Here is a 14812-nt window from a genome sequence, read left to right on the forward strand (position 1 = left end):
TCGCTTCATATTCATCGCCAAACCCACTGGCTCCAGGTCATCTATAAGTCTTTGCTAGGTAAACCCCCACCTTATCTCAGCTCACTGGTCACCATAGCAGCACCACAGCAGCAACCACCAGCATAGCAGCACGCGCTCCAGCAGGTATATTTCACAGGTCATCCCCAAAGCCAACACTTGCTTTGGCTGTCTTTCCTTCCAGTTCTCTGCTGCCAATGACTGGAATGAATTGCAAAAATCACTGAAGCTGGTGACTTATATCTCCCTCTCTAACTTTAAGCATCAGCTGTCAGAGCTGCTTACCGATCACTGGACCTGTACAAAGCCAATCTGTAAATAGCACACCCAACTACCTCGTCCCCATATTGTTATTTATCTTCTTGCTCTTTTGCACTCCAGTATCTCTAGTTGCATATCATCATCTGCACATCTATCACTCCAGTGTTAATGCTCAATTGTCATTATTTTGCCTCTATGGCCTATTTATTGCCTACCTCCCTACATTTGCACTCACTTTGTGCAAATGTAGAAACTCCAGTTAATAGTCCTGCACCCAAAAAGACACAGAAAGAATTGTCTTTGCGCGAACTACAGGTCAACATAATCTATGCTGTATCGAAGAGCGTAAACACGCAAACACTGCAACCTCTGATAAATGCACTACACAGGATAAGACCTCCGGAGGAACATCTGGCAGAACGCCCAAAATATGTTTTTTAAATTAAAATAGGAGACAGAGCCAGTCACAGGAACCAAATCATGTCTATGTACAGTAGGTTTAGCTAGCAGTAAGGAACACTCTTTTGGAGTTCACTTCAGACCGGTACTTATGCATCTAAGTTTAACTGTGACCTCTCCAGCTTGCTGACAATAAAGAGTGATTCATTCGATATTGACTTTGAGTGTCCTGTGTAAGATTTTCCACAACACATTCATATGGCTGACTATAAGAATGTGCAAAAATGATAAGAAATACTCTGGTGGTTATTGGAAATTAAATATCTCATTGTTATTGCATGATGATTTAGAAAATGTGATTAAGAATATAATTTATGTTTACTGGAATTGAACTACCTCTAATGCAGAATATGGGAAATATTGGGAACTGCTAAGATTTTAAATCCGCTCAGCCTGTATTACTTATGGAAAAGGGCTTGCTTTAAGAAGGAGGTTTGAGGTAGCTGATATCTCTAAGAAAATTGTTGATATCACAGAGATTGAGCATCATGATCTTAATGATAAAGCTAAATTGAATGATTTACAGAATCAACTAGATACATTTTATGAGGAAATGGCTAGAAGAGCCTTCATAAGATCCAGAAAACAATGTCTTGAAAAAAGCAAAAAGAACAGTAGATACTTTTTTAATTTGGAAAAGAGGAGAGGGGAACTCAACACACTTCGGAATCTTAAGATTAATGGGGTAACCTCTGAGGATAGAGAGTTGTTATCAGACTTTACCAACAAGTTTTATGAGAATCTTTACTCCTTAGATAACAGTTTGAGTGACTAATGATCTCCTTGATTCTATAGAGAATGTTAACTCGATTAGGGAAGAGTTCAGTCGGTCTTGTTGTCAAGATTTATCCATTATGGACATCCAATATGGGGTTGCTTAATAAAAAAATAACTAATTTACAGGTTGTGATAGATTAACCTCTGAATTTTACAAAACCTCTGAAGAAATAGCAACATGTTTACTTGAAACCTTTAAGCAGGCTATAAAGAAGGGAGAACTACCTGCCTCTCTGAAGGAAGGGGTTATTACTCTTATACCTAAACCAAACAAGGATCTCTTAATTATTGATAATTGCCATCCAATCACACTCCTAAATAACGACTAGAAAATTATAGCCTCAATCTTTGCGAAAAGGTTAAAGACCTGCTTGAATGATCTGGTTGATGAATGTCAATCAAAGTTATGAAAGTGCACAATACATCTAATAATCTGAGGCTGGTGTTAGATTTGGTTGAGTATTGTGATCTATTGGATGACTTCTCTGTTATCTTATTTCTGGATTTTCAGAAAGCGTTTGATACCTTAAGTCACAATTTTATCTTTGATTGTCTTACGCATTTGAAGTTTGCTAGTTTTTTGTTGATGATGCTATTAGAACTCTGTATAATGGTGGCAATAGCTGAATCAAACTCTCATGGAATATCCTCAAGGTTTAACATTTACAAAGGAATACGACAAGGTTGTCCAATTCCACCTTATATTTTTGTTAGTAGCTCAAATCTTATGCTCCTTAGTTTATCAAAGTCAATTTGAAGGCATTACATTCCAGGCCAGAGAGAACAAGATATCCCAACTGGCGGATGACACCTCACTTTTTTTGAAAAATGTGTCACAAACTAGATTAGCATTGGATATTGTGAAGCAGTTCTCCAAAATCTCAGGTTTGGTATTAAATCTTTCCAAATGTGAGATGTTTGTTCTGAAAGGAGCTGTCAATCCAGCAGATTGTAACATCTCTGAAAAATATACTGTAACCTACCTCAGTGTAAAGATCACCAAAAATCTTAAGGCTCTGAATGATCTTAATTTGAATCCTGTAACTGAATGTACAAATCTATCAAAAATAAATGATCCTCATGGTTAGGGAGGGATTTAATCCTAAACTGAGGGGCTATCGATTGACACTCAAATCCACTTGTTGTACCTTACATAGGCCATTGTACAACTTCATATGGAAAAACAAGCCACATAAGATAAAAATAGATGTTATCATCAAGAGGGTTTGTGACGGCGGTCTAAATGTCTTAGACTTCAATCTCCTTTATCAGATATCAAAAGTCAACTGGGTTAAAAGGCACTTTAAAAAATCCTCGTAGTTTCTGGAATATTATACGTCATTTTGTTTTTCAGAAGCTCGGAGGGCTTAATTTTTTACTACAATGTCCCTATATTGTGGGTTAACTTCCTGTGAAATTGGCGGCTTTTCACAAGCAGGCTTTAATGTGCTGGCCTTTGCTGTATAAACACAACTTTCACCTCATAAATGATTGTATGGAATAATGGGTCGATATTACATAGAAACAAGATGTTATTTTACCGTAACTGGTTCTCGAAAAACATTGTCATTGTCAGCTAATTAGTTAGTATTTGTGTAAATCTATTGATGTGGAGAGCATTTATGTAAAGTTACAACTTTGAGGTTTCAAGCAAGGAAAATTATACCTAGTGAGAAAATCTTTACTTCAGAATAATGCTTATTTTGGAACATCTCCTATTGTAAGTGATATCCAGGTGAATGGCATAGGTTTACTAGATAAGAAATTCAACAATCGTTTAGTAAGGGATATGTTCTACAGAAATTCTATTCCTTCTGCTATATTTTTTTGGGCATCATCGTTTGATGTAAACTGGCGCCGTGCTTGGCTCACTCCACACACATTTATGGTGACCAATAAAGTAAAGGAGATCTCCTTTAAGATTATCCATAGATTATACTTGTGTAATAGCTTGATTTCTAAATATATACCTGATGTTAACATAGAATGCAGTTTTTGTGAACTAGAAACGGAATCTATTGAACACTTACTCTGTAATTGTTTACATAGTGAGCTGTTCTGGACTGATGTAAAACTATCTATTGTCAGGAAAATGCATACAACCATTGAAATATCTAAGTTTGACATATTATTTTAATACACTGATTCCATAATTGAATGTCAGTATGTCATAAATCTCTTTATTTTATTAGGAAAACACAAATCAAAATGTATGTAGAAAAAGTCCCTTTAAAAAAAAATATATTCTGATTTGAAAAACGATTTAGAATCATTAAAACGTATTACAAAAAAATGTATTCACTACATGTCTATTTTTTTCACTTATTTTTTTAAAATTTCACCTTTATTTAACCAGGTAGGCTAGTTGAGAACAAGTTCTCATTTACAACTGCGACCTGGCCAAGATAAAGGAAAGCAGTGCCACACAAACAACAACACAGAGTTCCACATGGAATAACAAACATATAGTCAATAATACGGTAGAAAAAGTATATATACAGTGTGTGCAAATGAGGTAAGATAAGGGAGGTAGGTATAAGGCAATGAATAGGCCATAGCGGCTAAATAATTACAATATAGCAATTAAACACTGGAGTGATACATGTGCAGAAGATGAGTGTGCAAGTAGAGATACTGGGGCGCAAAGGAGCAAAATAAATCAAGTAAATTTGATTTGATATAATGTGGATTTGTATTATTCTTATGTTTTTGTCTTCCATATTTATTTGTGTAATTCCTCTGTTTTTCGTGTTTTACGTGTTACTGTTAAATAAAAAAAATACAACATTTAAAAAATGCCGCTCTAATCTTAAGGGGCGTTTCTTTAAATACGTGATGGCACGACTGGCCAATGACAGAGCCCTGATGTTAAATAGCAGGCGAAGATGTTCCGATTTCAGAACGATTTAGAGCACAGTTGAAAAGTTAATACGCTGACTATAATGGACTAATTAGAAAAATAAAAGCAGTAATTTTCAATGCGTGAGATAAGACGTGTGTCTCCCGGCCAATGCTTGAGAGTTGGCAGCTCGGAGAAGGCTAGGGCTACAGTAACATAACCTATACGGATGATACTGAGGCTATGATATCTAAATGGCTTTACACTGAATTCTGATGACAGGACAACCTGAGCATAAAAGGTAGGCAAGATCTATCATTGATACCTAGCTAAGTTGTTTTCAGCCGACTTACAGTAATGTCAACGCCATCACTTTTATTTTATATTCCGTGAACTGATGGAGATGAAATGGTTGAACTTTGTTTGTAGTTTCATTGTAAGAGAGCAAGGGGGATTTACTTGAAAGACGTGTATCCAAGTAACGTTACTGTTAAGAACTCTCATTTCACTTTAATGGATTGATTTCATATCGAGGTAAATCGCGTGCATAAGAGTTTGCACTCGACTCAAACTCCTGATATTACCAGCTAATATGTTTGACATGCCTTAATAGTGAGAAAAAACCATGGCGGTTAGTCAACCTAAAAGGGAAACTGAAAACCGGTATGAACATTGCACGCCCAACGTTAGTTGTGGGGAAGTGGGCATGGTTTACCAGGTCTAGGCACAATTTCTAACCCAGGGGCCTCTGAAAACCCGCCAAGGGCTGAAAACGTTTTTTTTGTGACGCAAGAGAGGAGTTGCAACATTTATCCAATACAATTTTTTTCCCCCCATAAAGTTATGAGTTAATAAAAAAGTAATATCGACGTCATTTTTAATGACGTAGACTAAGAAGCAAAATTCAGTTTAATGTCAATAATAATTATTCCAGATAATTTTCCATCAATGGATTTCGATTTGACTTGTTTTGACAGCTATGATTAAGTAATAAGGCCCGAGGAAGTGTGGTATATGGCTTTTAAATCCATGTGCCAGCTCCATGTAGGCTACACAAGTGGCACAAATTGATTTGCAATGACTCCAGTGATATCGATATTTATATCGATATTTCAATATATTTATTGTATCAAATGGTAGGCTACAGTAGCCTGCCATGGCATAGAAATGAATAGCCTACTTGATGGCCAATATATGCAAATGTAGCCTATCATTCTCCACATTTAATGTAATTTTCATTGTGGACTTTTTCCCATAACACAAGCACGCGAGGGAGTTCCATAACTTCAATTTCAAATTTCTACTCGCGATGCGCTCTAGACCCTAGAACTGAGTATAAGTAAAACCCTTTCCTTGAAAAGTCGAAATTAGAATGCAGTTCACTTTAAACCACCTCAGAGAGAATGTATCTAACGAGATGTAGTGCGCCTAAAGTCGTTTTCCAATGCTTTGTCGCCGTTATCAGTTCTAGCGCGTTAATATGTTTTATGACCAATCTAAATAGACTACCTACAACTGGTAAAAAGTTGTCACGACGTGCGTGCTGCTCTGCGACACAGCTACCTCTGCTGTAGCACTCGTTCAACCAGTGCTCTCAACGCCCACACACCCCTCCAGCCCTCATCCTTTCCACCATTCAATTCAAATGGCTTTATTTAAAGCAACTGAAATAGATAATAAACTAAATTTAAATAAAAAATATAAAATTAACAGTAAACATTACAACCACGAGTTTCAAAGGAATAGATATATTTCAAATGTCATATTATGGCATTCACTCACCTACTTGTTCACTCACAGCCTGTTCAATTCCTGATAAGCAGCAGTAGGTCATGGTGATATATATTACTATTGTAGCTGGAAATGGCAGATAAAAAAAAAAAATGGATATCTACATAGGCGTACAGAGGCCCATTATCAGCAACCACACGTTGTGTTAGCTAATCCAAGTTGATCATTTTAAAAGGCTAATTGATCATTAGAAAACCCTTTTGCAATTATGCTAGCACAGCTGAAAAAGGTTGGGCTGATTTAAAAAAGCAATAAAACTGGCCTTTAGACTAGTTGGGTACCTGGAGCATCAGCATTTGTGGGTTCGAATTCAGGCTCAAAATGGACAGAAACCAAGAACTTTCTTCTGAAACTCGTCAGTCTATTCTTGTTCTGAGAAATGAAGGCTATTACATGGGAGAAATTGCCAAGAAACTGAAGATCTCATACAACGCTTTGTACTATTCCCGTCACATAACAGCGCAAACTGGCTCTAACCAGAATAGAAAGAGGAGTGGGGGGCCCCGGTGCACAACTGAGCAAGAGGACAAGTACATTAGTGTCTAGTTTGAGAAACAGATGCCTCAACTGGCAGCTTCATTAAATAGTACCGGCAAAACTCCGGTCTCAACGTCAAAAGTAAAGAGGCGACTCCGGGATGCTGGCCTTCTAGGCATTCTTTTAAAGTTCAATACTCAAAACTTGATGACTTGGATTGAAGTTACTTAGAGATTATTTGGACATGAAATTCAGAGTATGCAAACTGGGGGACATTTAATTAAATTGTGTTTTGGTTAGAAAATGCTAATGTTAATGGTTGGTGGCAGTGTCAATAAACTTTGATCAGTGTGGAGAACAAATTTACCTGACCAGTCTGAAGTGTCTCCACTCCAATCATGAGGGGGGATTCTTTACAAACGCGCATCCAATCGCCTTAGTCCTAGACCCTTACTAAACCAAACTCCAATCTGCACCGTGAACAAAATGAGGATCTCTCCCGGGTGATGCCACAGTTACAATGCTTGTGATCTACAACTGCAAATCAAATTTGATTGGTCACATACACATGGTTAATAGATGTTAATGCGAGTGTAGCGAAATGTTTGTGCTTCTAGTTCCGACCATGCAGTCGGACCATATTTGCAAACAACAGCTGGTGCACGAAATCTAAGGAAGTCTCTAGATTTTGCTCGCCTGAAGTAGAATATATTGTAATAAACTGCAGGCCACACTACTTGCCTAGAGAGTTCTCAGCTATACTTTTCGTGGCTGTTTATTTTCCACCACAGACAGATGCTGGCACTAAGACCGCACTCAGTCAGCTGTATAAGGAAATAAGCAAACAGGAAACCACTCACCCAGAGGTGGCGCTCCTAGTGGCCAGAGACTTTAATGCAGGGAAACTTAAATCAGTTCTTCCAAATCTATCAACATGTTAAATGTGCAACCAGAGGGAAAAATATTCTTGGTCACCTGTTCTCCACACACAGAGACGCGTACAAAGCTCTCCCTCGCCCTCCATTTGGTAAATCCGACCACAACTCTATCCTCCTGATTCCTGCTTACAAGCAAAAATTAAAGCAGGAAGCACCAGTGACTCGGTCTATAAAAAAAATGGTCAGATGAAGCAGATGCTAAACTATAGGACTGCTTTGCTATCACAGAATGGAACATGTTCCGGGATTCTTCCGATGACATTGAGGAATACACCACATCAGTCACTGGTTTTATCAATAAGTGCATTGAGGACGTCATCCCCACAGGGACTGCACGTACAGTGGGGAGAACAGATATTTGATACACTGCCGATTTTGCAGGTTTTCCTACTTACAAAGCATGTAGAGGTCTGTAATTTTTATCATAGGTACACTTCAACTGTGAGAGACGGAATTTTCAAAAACAATCGAGAAAATCACATTGTATAATTTTGCATTTTATTGCATTACATAAGTATTTGATACATCAGAAAAGCAGAACTTAATATTTGGTACAGAAACCTTTGCTTGCAATTACAGAGATCATAAGTTTCCTGTAGTTCTTGACCAGGATTGCACACACTGCAGCAGGGATTTTGGCCCACTCCTCCATACAGACCTTCTCCAGATCCTTCAGGTTTCGGGAGTGTCGCTGGGCAATACAGACTTTAATTTGATTTTTTTTGTAATAATGACAATTACAACAATACTGAATTAACACTTATTTTAACTTAATATAATACATAAATAAAAATGCATTTAGCCTCAAATAAATAATGAAACTTGTTCAATTTGGTTTAAATAATGCAAAAACAAAAGTGTTGGAGAAGTAAAAGTGCAATATGTGCTTGTGAAGAGCTGCTGGCAAAACGCACAAAAGTGCTGTTAGAATGAATGCTTACGAGCCTGCTGCTGCCTACCATCACTCAGTCAGACTGCTCTATCAAATCATAGACTTAATTATAACATAATAACACACAGAAATAGGAGCCGTTGGTCATTAATATGGTCGAACTATCATTTTGAAAACAAAACTTTATTATTTCAGTGAAATACGGGACCGTTCTGTATTTTATCTAACGGGTGGCATCCCTAAGTCTAAATATTCTTGTTACATTGCACAACCTTCAATGTTATGTCATAATTACGTAAAATTCGGGCAAATTAGTTCGCAATGAGCCAGGCGGCCCAAACTGTTGCATATACCCTGACTCTGCGTGCAATGAACACAAGAGAAGTGACACAATTTCACCTGGTTAATATTGCCTGCTAACCTGGATTTCTTTTAGCTAAATATGCAGGTTTAAAAATATATACTTCTGTGTATTGATTTTAAGAAAGGCATTGGTGTTTATGGTTAGGTACAGTCGTCCAACGATTGTGCTTTTTTTGCAAATGCGCTTTTTTTAAATCATCCCCCAGCGTTGCATCGATTATATGCAACGCAGGACACGCTAGGTAAACTAGTAATATAATCAACCATGTGTAGTTATAACTAGTGATTATGATTGATTGTTTTTTATAAGGTAAGTTTAATGCTAGCTAGCAACTTACCTTGGCTTACTGCATTTGCGTAACAGGCAGTCTCCTCGTGGAGTGCAACGAGAGGCAGGTGGTTATAGCGTTGGACTAGTTAACTGTAAGGTTGCAAGATTGGTTCACCCGAGTTGACAAGGTGAAACTCTGTCGTTCTGCCCCTGAACAAGGCAGTTAACCCACCGTTCCTAGGCCGTCATTGAAAATAAGAATGTGTTTATAACTCACTTGCCTAGTTAAATAAAGGTATATAAAATATTTAAAAATCGGCGCCCAAAAATACCCATTTCCGATTGTTATGAAAACTTGATTTCGGCCCTAATTAATCGGCCATTCCGATTAATCGGTCGACCTCTAATACATACAATGTCTCCATTCTCTCAAGGCTTAAAGATCCTTCTGTCTCCCCGTCATCTACATTGATTGAAGTGGTTTTAACAGGTGACATCAATACGGGTTCATAGGTTTCACCTGGATTCACCTGGTCAGACAATGTCATGGAAGATTAGGTGTTCTTAACCTTTTTGGGATAGGGGGCAGCATTTTCACTTTTGGATGAATAGCGTGCCCAGAGTGAACTGCCTCCTACTCTGTCCCAGATGCTAATATATGCATATTATTATTAGTATTGGATAGAAAACACTCTGAAGTTTCTAAAACTGTTTGAATGGTGTCTGTGAGTATAACCAAACTCATGGCAGGCAAAAACCTGAGAAAAAAATCCAACCAGGAAGTGGGAAATTTGAGGTTTGTAGTTTTTAAACTCAGCCCCCATTGAAGATACAGTGGGATATTAGTTATGTTTCACTTCCCAAGGCTTCCACTAGATGTCAACAGTATTTAGAACCTGTTTTGAGGATTCTACTCTTAAGGGGCTCATAAGAGCTCTTTGAGTGAGTGGTCTGGCAGAGTGCCACAGCCTCAGTTTGGCGCGCTCACGTGAAAGGTAGCTACGTTCCACTTCATTTGCATAGACAAAGGAATTGTTCAGTTGGAACATTAATGAAGTTGTATGTTAAAAACATCCTAAAGATTGATTCCATACTTAGTTTGGCATGTTTCTACGGGCTGTAACGGAACTTTTTGAACTTTTCGTCCAACGTTCGGCGCGACCTGAACACGCTTTTGGATTTGTTTACCAAATGCCCTAACAAAAGAAGATATTTGGACATAACTGATGGACATTATCGAACAAATCAAACATTTATGGTAGAACTGGGATTCCTGGGAGTGCATTCTAATGAAGATCATCAAAGGTAAGTGAATATTTAAAATGCTATTTCTGAGTAATGTTGACTACCCAATATGGCGGGTATCTTTTTGGCAGCTTTGTTGTCTAAAGGCTGTACTCAGATTATTGCATGGTTTGCTTTCTCCGTAAAGTTTTTTTGAAATCTGACACAGCGGTTGCATTAAGGTGAAGTTTATCTAAAGTTCCATGTATAATTGTCGTATCTTTATCAATGTTTATTATGAGTATTTCTGTAAATTGATGTGGCTCTCACAATCACCGCATGCTTTAGAACTACTGAACGTAACGCGCCAATGTAAACTCGGATTTTTTTATATAAATATGAACTTTATCAAACAAAACATACATGTATTGTGTAACATGAAGTCCTATGAGTGTCATCTGATGAAGATCATCAAAGGTTAGTGATTAATTTTATCTCTATTTCTGCTTTTTGTGACTCCTCTCTGGCTGGAAAAATGGCTGTGTTTTTCTGTGGCTTGGTGGTAACCTAACATAATCGTTTGTGGTGCTTTCGCTGTAAATCCTTTTTGAAATTAGACACTGTGGCTGGATTAACAAGGATTTTATCTTTAAAATGGTGTAAAATACTTGTATGCTTGAGGAATTTTAATTATGAGATTTTTGTTGTTTTGAATTTGGCGCCCTGCACAATTTTTTTCATTTTTCATATCAGCTTCACATGGACTGCAAAAACATAGGCTTTGTAGATAGACAGGGATTTTCTTTTGATGTAGCTTCATAACATTATGTCTGACACTGTATTTTACAGGTACGGCGGCAGACAAAGTTTACAGCTATGAAGCTGTAAGGGAACCCACAACATGGCAAGCACACAGCAGTCTGCTTTTGAGTATGTCCAAAATGGCAGAGCTCTTCTTGAGGGTCACCTCCAGAAACCCTTCTTGGTCGTTGATGAGTTGCGAAAGAATAACATCTTCAGCGAAAAACAAGTTAGAGAAATTAAATCCCATAAAAAGAGGTCTGTCAAAACCAGAAAGATGCTGGACATGATTATCAAGAAAGGGGAATATGCCAGCTATGAACTGTTAAAAATATTGTACAACACAAGGAACCAAACCTTACCAAGAACAAACCCTACCCAGAATCAACCTCGCCACCCAGATTTACATCAATGGATCAGCTGCTTTTCGTTTACGGATGACCCAGATTTACAGAGTGGCCTCGTCTCTGGTACGTAACGTGATCCAGCTGCTAGTATACGACAATAGAGTTGAGATTACAGGGTAGGGCATGTCTTGGGGTATGATCTTTGACCCTCTAACTTTCACACATCATTATTCACGATTCATTCAGGATTATCCATAGTCATGGTAGCATCCACATTAATGTAGAAGTGTTTAGAAATATTATATTCTTATTTACAATAAGTGATTCCAAAATGACACAATACATAGTTTACCATTCATTTCATTCAAATAATCTGAAACACAACCAAAACAAACTGCAAATGAATCCAACAAGTTTGTAGCATCACAAGGTTGAAGTAGTCATTGTAAGGAAAATGTAAGGAAATGTTAGTGTTTTCTCATTATTCTTGTCTGTTTTCTCTCCAGAATCAGGGCCTTGTGAGAGGTACAAAAGGCAGCTGCGAACGAAAGCCGTTGAGTTTCTTCATGCAAAATGGGACCAGCACATGCATTTCCTCAAAGACAAGGCAAAATTCAAACCCTTTACTTACATTCCTGTCGTTTTGGACACCGACTCGAGTGAGCTGTCCAAAACTAAAAGCAAGTACAAAAAAGCACGCTCTAAGAAACTTAAGACTTACATTCCAAGAGACAAGGGAAAACTGTCCCCTGGTCACTTACTGGAAAGCAGTGAGAAAAAGATTCTACTTGTTGGTAAACCTGGCATTGGAAAGACAACTGTTGTCCAGCAAGTTTTAAATATCTGGGCAGAGAATGAGAATCCTCAAGAGAGTTATATGTTTTATTTTGATGAGCCTTCGATGACATCAATGTCTCACTCTTCACAGCCCTCATCCTTGAGGTCTCTGCTGTTTGAAAGATACCTAAAGCCAGAGGAAGGCACAGAGGATGTGGTGCTGTGTGATATTCAAAATAATTCAGAAAATGTTATCTTTGTGTTTGATGGGATCATGGATGTGATTGGCAACCCCGTGCTAAATAACATTTTGGCAAAAGAACTTCTGTGTGATGCCAAGATTCTGACCACGTGCAGACCAGAGGCAGAAGACTGCAAGTTTTTATCTGACTGGCCGTCTTACAGAGTGGAGGTCCAAGGATTCAACAATGAGTCCATCCATGCTTACTTAAAGTGGATGTTAGGCACTGAGGATGACTATGTTTGTAGTGTTACGAGCAACGACGCACTATTCAGTCTATGCCATGTCCCAATGTACGCTTTCATAGTGACTGCTTGTATTTCATTTAGTCCCTGTGAGGCTAAAAACCACCCATGCACCATAACAGAAATGTATGTGCGGATCTTTCGTCATTGCATGAAAAGACATGGTGACCAAAATGTTGAGTATCTGGATAAGTACATTCATGACAATATGGGGAACATCAAGTTTCTAGCTATAAACTCTTTCCAAGCTTTACTTGCGAAAACCGTAAACTTGACAGAAATGGATTGCAAGGACAACAGTGTTCAACATGCGTTCTTGTCATCCAGTGCAGCAAAGGAATCGTCAACTGGCCATTCGTTTGCTTTTCTCCACAACACGATGCAGGAGTTTTGGGCTGCTCTTTTTCTGTTGATGACACCTGGAAACATCACCTCCGTCCTTCAACAGTGTCAGACAGAAGAAGGAAAGTACTTGAAGTACATTGTGTCCTTCCTCTGTGGACTATTGTCCAGTGACATTGCTGAATTGATTAACTGTGTAGTGCCAGAGGACCAGATAAGGGAAATATCTGACATATACCTTGAGAAAGTCATAGACACCTTCCTCGGGCCTGCAATACTACACGGACATGATGAGTCCCATACCGAGTTGGATGCTGATCTCCTCTTCGTTTGCCAGTGCTTGTATGAGCACCAGTCACCCGAAGCCTGTTCACTCCTTCTACAAAAAGTGGATTATGAGCTTGATCTCAGTGGACAATATCTCGATCCTCAACAGTGCTGTGCTGTGTCATATGTGATCAACCAGTCCACAAACAAGAATGTCTGTCTGTACCTGATTGACTGCACTTTCTCTGATCCAGGATTAAGGCTGATTCTGGGCTCTTTGAAAAATCTTCAATGTCTCAGGTGAGTCTGCTATCAGTGATCCTTTCCACTATGCTTGTAGCTTTGGAAGTGCTCTCAGCTCTGGCTGGAAGAGTTTAGACAGTATATTCATACTAATTGGTAAGATATTGTATCAATACTTTAACAGATTCTGAAAGTATCACATTGACATGGTACATAACATGGTTTGAACACAATCATCTTGCCTTTAGATAATTACAGTAACATAACTTGTGTTAATAGATTGGATCCCACTACACAATGTCAGGTGTGGAAAGCTGCTCTTCACTCAGGGAACCCGAGTGACTCTGAAGGCTTGCTAAGACTGTGTGAATATGAAATTCACTTAAGAGTCATGGAGAAACAGGACCAAAAGGTGTGGGAGAGAGTGGGAGAGGTCCTGAAGCACAAGAGACCAGAGAAGGTCAAACTCTGTCTACATTTGGTTGACAACTCACTGCATGCAGCTAATTCCTTGGGAAAGAGCATATTTGACCATTTGCCAAACGTTGAGGCTATCAGGTGGGTACATAAAATGTACTGGAGGGTCATTATGTAGGTTGTTTATTATGTAGCTGAGCTCAAACATCATTATGATAACTGTATAACCATTGTATAAAACCATTATTTTAGGTTTGTTGAACCTGTTGATCTGAGACGATCATTAGTGGCATGGAAAATGGAGGTGAGGTCATTCCAGCAGGATATCTTGCTGCACGGGGCTCTGTACCAGATGGAGACAGGACTGAAACGGGTAGAGGACCTGCAAGCAGTGCTTTGTCTGGCTAGCACATATTCTTTAGAGGAACAGAGCAAATTCATTTTGAGTTTGTACCAACATATAGGAAAATATGAGAATGATGAAGGTGTAGCAGTTTTACCAACATTGCAGCCAGTTTTCAAGTCATTTCCTGCAGTCTGGTACATACACTTTGCTGATACGAAGGCCTCTGTCCTCCTTGATGTGATGAAACTCCAAAACGTGAAGAAACCAGTGGAGCTGTGGTGGTCAAATGATGAGTGTGACATGAGCCTCATTCATTGTTTGCCTTATATTTCACAGCTAAGGCAAGTTATGTTTTGTTATTTGTCTGATTGAAACCCATTTTGTTTATGCGATTTACAGGCTAACACTTTTCATTGTCTATAGCTTTAGCATAAAGGTCCTAATGGAGTGTGGTCATTAAAAAAAAGTTCTCTGTG

General features: G+C 38.5%; 1 long non-coding RNA gene across 1 annotated transcript; it reads left to right on the plus strand.

Annotated features, from left to right (window-relative positions):
• The first annotated feature begins 13222 nt into the window (after positions 1-13222).
• On the plus strand, positions 13223-14621 carry LOC139409858 (uncharacterized). Its single transcript, XR_011634437.1, has 3 exons — positions 13223-13630; positions 13853-14131; positions 14243-14621. It is a non-coding gene; the product is annotated as an uncharacterized lncRNA (long non-coding RNA).
• Positions 14622-14812: the final 191 nt, after the last annotated feature.

Source organism: Oncorhynchus clarkii, chromosome 5 (assembly GCF_045791955.1).
Source record: "Oncorhynchus clarkii lewisi isolate Uvic-CL-2024 chromosome 5, UVic_Ocla_1.0, whole genome shotgun sequence".
Lineage (NCBI taxonomy): Eukaryota > Metazoa > Chordata > Actinopteri > Salmoniformes > Salmonidae > Oncorhynchus > Oncorhynchus clarkii.